Here is an 8,130-nt window from a genome sequence, read left to right on the forward strand (position 1 = left end):
CCCAAAACTTGTTCCGTGGAACAGCTCGTTCCACCTGTTTTAGGCGCACCAACGTGGGACGGAACGCCTTGTCCCACTTTGTTCCGTCCCGTCCCACGTACCAAACGGTACCCAAGTGAAACCGTGAAAGGACCAAACCGTCATTCTCTCACCTTTTTGTACAACCAAAAACTAATCTGCATATTATCCTTCGAATGTGTTTACTTTTATCAAAGAGACCATGCGTGACACACACAGGGTCCTTGTTGCTGCTGTGTAAAGTATCCCCTTCATTGCTTCTGTTCTTCTCTTCATTCTCATTACCCTTCTTTGACTCACTCTTCTTCCAGTTTTACCCCCAATTTTCTGGGAAAACAAATTCTATACTCTCGCCATTTATTGTTTTAGTCAATTACTAGCATTTTTAGCCCGCGCATTGCCATGGGAATGGCAAATGAATTTTAAGTACAATTAGTGTTGGGATAAGGACTAAATGTGTTGAAGCATTGTGCGTAGATGCAAAATAAGTATTTGCATAATATATAGACCTGGTTTGGTACTAAGGTGATTCTGAAAAAAACTGCTATAAAAAAAAGTTGGGAGCTGTTTTTGTGTTTAGTAAACACTCAGCTTCAGCTTTTTTTCACAGTTTTGGATGAAAAAAAGCCAAAAACAAGAAGCTTGCAAAACCTAGCTTTGAAAAATCGGTGTTTTTTTCACATCTGTTTTACATAAAAGTTTACCAAACACTCTAATATTGCTTTTTTTTTTTCAAAAGCACTTTACAAAAAAGTTTTACCAAACACTCTGCTGCTTTATTTCACAGCTGCTTATTCTCACAGCACAGCAGAAGCAGCTTTTTTTCAAAGCACAGCAATACCAAACCAGCCCATAGTAGTTGTTGACAAAGCTATTTTACATATAACGAGTTGTTCAAACATTCAACAACTAAATCTCTTCTTAATGTTTAGCTTAGACGAAGTAAACACATCCCCTACAAATACAGAGAACTAATCGTACAACCCAAAATAAAACAAAAATGCTTCAAACTTTCCTTCGTTTACGGCATTTTCTAGACAACCAAAAAACCCAGAAAACAAAACCACAGAAAATGATCAATTGGGAGCTACATTAAAAGACACTGAAAAGAGGAAGAGGATTAGAGATTCACGGTTCTTACCCACATTTGAGTCAGTTTCTATCCCATGCAAAAAAAAAGACACAACTACTTCAATTAAAAAATGTAATAAACGGCAACCAGAAGGCTCTATGAATTCTTGCCAATTAAAGATTATTACCTGGCCTTGGCGAAAACAAGGCCTTCACATTAGCTTCCCAATCACGCAATGCAAAGTCTGTGTCCAACAACGCTCCGTCTAGGTCTCCTAATTTCAACCTGCAGGCCTGAACAGAAAACTCACCTATCAGAGAAGTATTAAAGCGAGGCCTGATTACCATATTCATAGTTGTCTTTTTGGTTTCACTCATTTCAAGGATTCTTCATAGCAACTCAGAACCCACAGTAATTTTCACTTTGTCTAACAGGCTTAATTTAAGTATGATTAAGTTACTATCATATTTTAAGTACAATTAGTGTTGGGATAAGGGACTAAATGTGTTGAAGCATTGTGCGTAGATGCAAAATAAGTATTTGCATAATATATAGTAGTTGTTGACAAAGCTATTTACATATAAAGAGTTGTTCAAACATTCAACAACTAAATCTCTCTTAATGTTTAGCTTAGACGAAGTAAACACATCCTCTACAAATACAGAGAACTTAATCGTACAACCCAAAATAAAACAAAAATGCTTCAAACTTTCCTTCGTTTACGGCATTTTCTAGACAACCAAAAAACCCAGAAAACAAAAACCACAGAAAATGATCAATTGGGAGCTACATTAAAAGACACTGAAAAGAGGAAGAGGATTAGAGATTCACGGTTCTTACCCACATTTGAGTCAGTTTCTATCCCATGCAAAAAAAAAAAGGACACAACTACTTCAATTAAAAAATGTAATAAACGGCAACCAGAAGGCTCTATGAATTCTTGCCAATTAAAGATTATTACCTGGCCTTGGCGAAACAAGGCCTTCACATTAGCTTCCCAATCACGCAATGCAAAGTCTGTGTCCAACAACGCTCCGTCTAGGTCTCCTAATTTCAACCTGCAGGCCTGAACAAAACTCACCTATCAGAGAAGTATTAAAGCGAGGCCTGATTACCATATTCATAGTTGTCTTTTTGGTTTCACTCATTTCAAGGATTCTTCATAGCAACTCAGAACCCACAGTAATTTTCACTTTGTCTAACAGGCTTAATTTAAGTATGATTAAGTTACTAATACAATTTTGATGTCAATCACTACCACTCATAAATGTACACTTTCTGCAATAACCATAGTTCAACAACTTGTCATTTACACTGCTTAACTGAAATTGGTTTACTTATCCAGACAGTAAGTTTGCTTCATTTCAAGAGGGTTTCCAAGAGAATTCATTTAACATCCAGTGCTTTCAAATTTGATAAATGAAAATTCTTACTGAGCTATTAGTAAATATCTTGGACTTTTGTCTCCCGCAAAGAGGAGCTCATCTCTGTTTAATCACAAAGATAATGTCATAAGATGATCAAAGAAAGCAAGGGACACTCTGTAGTGCAAAGCAACTGGTTTACCTTCATCTATTCTTCCAGCTCGCAGCATATATCCCATACCACAAAACCTGCGCTACTTTTGAGGGCCATCTGTAGTCTTGCTTCTGTATAAAGATTAAAAAACATACTATTGGATAGGCAAGTCTCCGCCCTTCGTGTTCACATTCCACTGAGCGAACCACACCCATGCCCTTGATCACCTTCCCAACGCATTCCCATCCAGATGAGAAGTCCAAGTGGTGGTAATGAAAAACTGAGAGCCACTGGTGTCAAGGCCTTTATTAGCCATAGACAACATTCCTTTTCTCTCTGCTTTATGTCAAAGTTTTCATCTTCAAACTTCAACCCGTAAATTGACTCTCCCCCACTGCCATTTCCAGCCATGTCTCCACCTTGTATCATAAAGCCTTTGATAACGCGGTGGAAACAAACACACTGCAACCAAATGCAATGCAATTCTTATTGCAACTCCACCTCATTAACAAAATTACACATTCTTGCAAATGGACAAAGAGAATTAAAAACCGGTCAATGTAACAATTAAAAAAACAAAACCCACCAACGTAACAAAAAAAAAAAACAAAAACCCACCAGTGAAACAATGAGAAAACAAAGACCCAGAAACAAAAATTGAATCTTTTGAGAGAGAGAGACCTTGTAGTGCAGAGGAGCATTGCAAAAAATAAAAATAAAATAGATACAAACCTGTTTAGAAAGCTAGAATAACCATCTTTCTGGTATTTAATTTTTAAACCATTGAGCCATAGCTGATGCATGTGTAAAAGTATGAGTAATTTAGTCAATTTTATGGAAAAATGTCTACAAAAAAATATCTAATTTCAAAAAAAAAAAAAAGAAAAAAAAAGAAAACGCAGACCAAAAAATAAAAGTTGGAAACTCATTCATACCTCAATTTAATTTGCAGGTTAATTTTCTTGTTGAAAAACCTTGACCTGCAAAATCAGATTACATTCATCAACAAAAAGCAATGAATGTAAGAATGATAAGCCACAAATCTCAGTTACAACTTACAATAAGACAATAAAGTAAAATAACCGTGTTCACCCCTCGACGAAACACTCAGAGAGTGAGCAACACACTTCCTCTATTCATGAAACCTCGTACAAAGTTCCAGTTTCAATCTAAGATCTTCCCAGCGGCGTGGTTGGCGGTGGTGGCCGTAGATCCATCTCTGGCACTGGTATTGGCAGCTGATAAGGAACAAAGTCATCAGAACTCCCAAATTTATCCATTTCTTAATTGAAATCCAGAAAAGAAAAAAAAAATGCAAAATTTAAGCAATGAGAAAACCCAGATCCCACCCCAAACCAACGCAAAAATGAAAGAGGAAAAAAAAAGGGGTATTCAAGGAATCCATCATACTGTAACCGAAGCGAGGACGCTTTCCGACGGCTATATTCATCGCCGAGGCGGCGGTTGCTAGCCGTCATTATACCTCCAGTACGCATCCGCCATGTTTGAGTCTTGTGACCGTCACTACTTGCTTAGTTTGTGGGCTCCATGGCGAGAGACATGGGAGCGCGCCGAGGAGAGGAAGATTGTGGTTTCAGTAGAGGAGAAAGAGGAACTGAGAGGGAGGAGAGCGCAAACAGGAGTCAGTAGGGTAACCATCTGCTTTCCTTTCAACGCACTTTTCATCTTCCTCGACTCTCCACACAGCCGTCGTCCCCATCGAATGCAACCCATCTCATGGTCGGCCAACACGTGTATAGGAGGGCAACCAAACTTACGGACAAAATTACCTCCTAACTTTTAAGAATTACCTTTCCAACCGAGGCAAAATCTGATCTTTTTTATTGTAAATAGCGTGAAATCGAGTGGCAAAGGTTGACTGCAGCTCTCCTCAATTTTAGAATGGAGAAAGATGTAGAGTTTGTTGTAGCTCAAGCAAAAAGCGTTATTCTGTAATCAAACCAAGTATTAAAAAGGAAAAATATAGGTTTGTTTAGTGTTATATAAATGCAATTTGTGCTGCAAAAGCAATTATTTGTGTGATCTACGAAGCCTCCATTTCGATATCAAACCCCACAATATTTTGCTAGACCAAAACTTCACACCAAAAATCTTTAATTTTGGTCTGACCAAGTTATGTTCCAAGGATCAAAGCATAGTGTCAATGACTACAGCGAGGGGGACCATGGGCTACATTGCACCCGAAGTGTTTTCCAGGAATTTTGGAAATGTGTCTTACAAGGCAGATGTTTATAGTTTTGGAATGCTGCTGCTTGAGATGATAGGAGGAAAGAAGAATATTGCTTCAACCACAGAGGACATACCAATGAAATTTACTATCCATAATGGATTTATAACCTTCTAGAGGAAGGAGATGACCTACGAATCCATATCGGGGAAGAAGGGGATGGTAAGATTCCAAAGCAACTTGCAATTGTAGGGCTCTGGTGCATCCAGTGGTACCCGATGGATCATCCTTCCATGAAAACGGTTGTTTAGATGCTAGGAGGAGGAGAAAACTTGAGGATGCCTCCTAATCCTTTTGTTTCTGCAGGTCCTACACAAACATCACAGGCAGGCATCCCCAAAAGGCGTCTCCTAGAGTTAGAAGCAATTGCTGAATTAGAGTAAACATGTAGATGTATACCACCAACCGGTAGTTCATAGATGAATTCAAGCACAAACATTTGTTAGTGTATAAGCCATGAGCTGATTACATTAGTAGTAATGTCTTGTATTTAGTTGTGTAATCACTTGAGTTATAAATTACCAAGTGTAGTGACATGTATTGCATTTGTCGATGTCTAGTGACATGTATTTGAATCCTAGAATCTAGCTAGATGTGTGGTTGAGATCTCATTGGTGTAATGGTGAGAATCCAGCTGCATAACTAAGTGTTATGTAGTGCACGATTTCGTGTGCAAGAGAGAGAAATAGAAGTATATCCCTGTGTGTATTTTGCAGAGAGAACTATCCATCATTCTCTCAAAATCTTCAGTGACTGTTCTTCATTCTTTCAATTTTTTGTACACACACACATCCAAACTTTAACAACATTTACAGACAACAATTCTTTACTAATTAAATCACTTTAAAGTGAGAATTTAATTATTATAACATTATTGCACTTTCTTAACAATTTGACATTCACCTAGTTGATGATGAACATGTTAGCTCGATGTTAGAACACATTGGGTTCGATTTATTTTCTTTAATATCACCCACAGTCACAGACGCCTCTTGTGGGCACAAGAAGGCCTAAGAAGCAATTGCAGACATTCAACATCTCTTCCAAGCATTTCGATGACTTTGTACATCGAAGGGCGATCACTTGGTTTCGTTTGAATACACCACAATGTGGTTATAATTAACCATCTTTCTCTTCCTCCTCTGTAACTCATTTTCAGACACCAATCGTTAGATTTCACTTCATATTTATACGACTTTAGGCCTTAACGACTATACATTGCACTGCCATTGTTGAAAATGTCTACTGGTTTTATCTATTTTACTGTAACATGTTTTGTGAGGTTGAATTCTGTAACACTATATTTTTTACCTGGAAACTATATATACATATCACTTACCATGTCATCCCTGCCCAAGTTTTTCTCTTCGCATTTAGTATGGTATACCAAAACTTGCCTAACAAAGCCCATTAATTCATAAGCAAAACTAATTATTCGGCCGTACTTTACTTCGAATGCTAGTCAGATGAAACAATATGAATCGTAAACTAAACACAATAGTTTGGGATGTAGTTAGACGTGTGGGTGCTTGGTGAATCAAGAAACTTCATGGATCTGGGATACCCCACGGTCAACACGCATACAATATAAGTTAGGAATGAAGACTGTCGTATCAGTTGGCTATACCAAAAGAGTTTTTGGCATCTGAGGATTATTCTTACATAGAAAATTCCAAAGATGAGAAAGTTGAACTAATCAAATTTTAACAAGTTTGAAAAATCAACTATTTATATATAAGAGATCCTGATTGATGTGTTACGTTGATTTGAAGAACGGTCTTGAAGTTATGGAGTGAGACATTCATTTAAAATCAACTATTTATATATAAGAAGATCTTGAATAATGTGATAAGTTGATTTGAAGAACGGTCTTGAAGTTATGGAGTGAGACATTCATTTAAAATTAGCAAAAGAATGTAACAATTAGAAAAATGGTTGTCTAAATGGTGGGGTACTTTTACTTTTTAAGTCTTTAAGGAACAAGAGTAGCAGGTTCCAAGTTGGAATAATGCAATTTTCACACAATTAGGACAAAGAAAGAAGTCTTACCTTGTAAGTGATAGAGATTCTTGTGTATGACTTACGACATCCCACACTTTTTCTGCGAGAGTGGGCCTTGGTGATACAAAATTACAAGGGGGATTTGTGTGTGTAGCCGATCTAGAGGCCATACACCAGATTAGGATTTCCTCCATCACGTAACTCAATGAGTCCCATAAAGTCATAATGGTTTGAACCAGTTTAATGACACTTCAACGTCTGACTAATGTTGTAAAAGGTTTGCAACAGTCAAATATCACTTTAGTCTGAGATAAAACACAAATGAAAGAAATTTTTCATATTTTATTTTACTTTTTCACTGGTATGACGAAATGTATGGCAAAACAAATCAAACTATTCTATTTCTGTAAAAATACCCAAATATGAATGAAATCAATTGCAATCGAAGACTCATATATAACCAAAGCATTGCTTTTATACTAAAAGGTGTGTGTCGATTGAACTAACTTTTTGGCTACATATGATAATTTTTTATTTAAAAAAACTGATATTTTTAAAATTACGGGTCAATTTTTTGTTATATTTGATACCAAGACAAATAATTCATCTATAAAATTTCAAGAACCACTGCTTCAATTACCTCACTAAACAAAATCATCCCAAAAATTCAAAACTTTATGCAAAAACCACAATAAAAATTTGATTAGGAGTTCAATACCAAGACAAATAATTCATCTATAAAATTTAAGGTAAGTGATTTTCACACAATTTTTCTTCCGTTGCACAACTATGTTTATTTCTAGCCGTAGAAATAAGTCCACCAAGGCCACAAATCCCTTCCAATAAGTCCACCAAGGCCACAAATCCGAGCTTTTAAAATTTGATCAAACGGTTACAAATAGGAGCTCACTTTAAAATTTAATAATTTTAGCCGTTAGATCAAATTACCAAAAGAATAAGCTTGTCTCACTAGATATGCGCTGAAACTTTAGGCCACAAATCATCTCTTTCACATCCCGGCCCAGGGCGGATTACTTTTCGGGCCCGCTCCACCATCTTAGCACGATATTGTCTGCTTTGGGCTTACCATTCCCTCACGGTTTTGTTTTTGGGAACTCACGAGCAACTTCTCAGTGGGTCACCCATCATGGGATTGCTCTAGCCCCCTTCTCGCTTAACTTCGGAGTTCCTACGAACTCGAAGCCAGTGAGCTCCCAAAAGGCCTCGTGCTAGGTAGGGATGAGAATACATTTAAGGATCGCTCCCCTGGGCG

General features: G+C 37.2%; 1 long non-coding RNA gene across 1 annotated transcript; it reads right to left on the bottom strand.

Annotated features, from left to right (window-relative positions):
• Positions 1-3,018: 3,018 nt before the first annotated feature.
• LOC125475861 lies at positions 3,019-3,730 on the bottom strand. Its single transcript, XR_007257248.1, has 3 exons — positions 3,692-3,730; positions 3,544-3,588; positions 3,019-3,131 (listed from the first exon to the last, which is right to left on the bottom strand). It is a non-coding gene; the product is annotated as an uncharacterized LOC125475861 (long non-coding RNA).
• Between the last annotated feature and the right edge of the window lie 4,400 nt (positions 3,731-8,130).

This window comes from the organism of the source record quoted next, unplaced genomic scaffold, assembly GCF_019419815.1.
Source record: "Pyrus x bretschneideri cultivar Hongxiangsu unplaced genomic scaffold, Pyrus_bretschneideri_v1 Contig160, whole genome shotgun sequence".
Classification (NCBI taxonomy): Eukaryota; Viridiplantae; Streptophyta; class Magnoliopsida; order Rosales; family Rosaceae; genus Pyrus; species Pyrus x bretschneideri.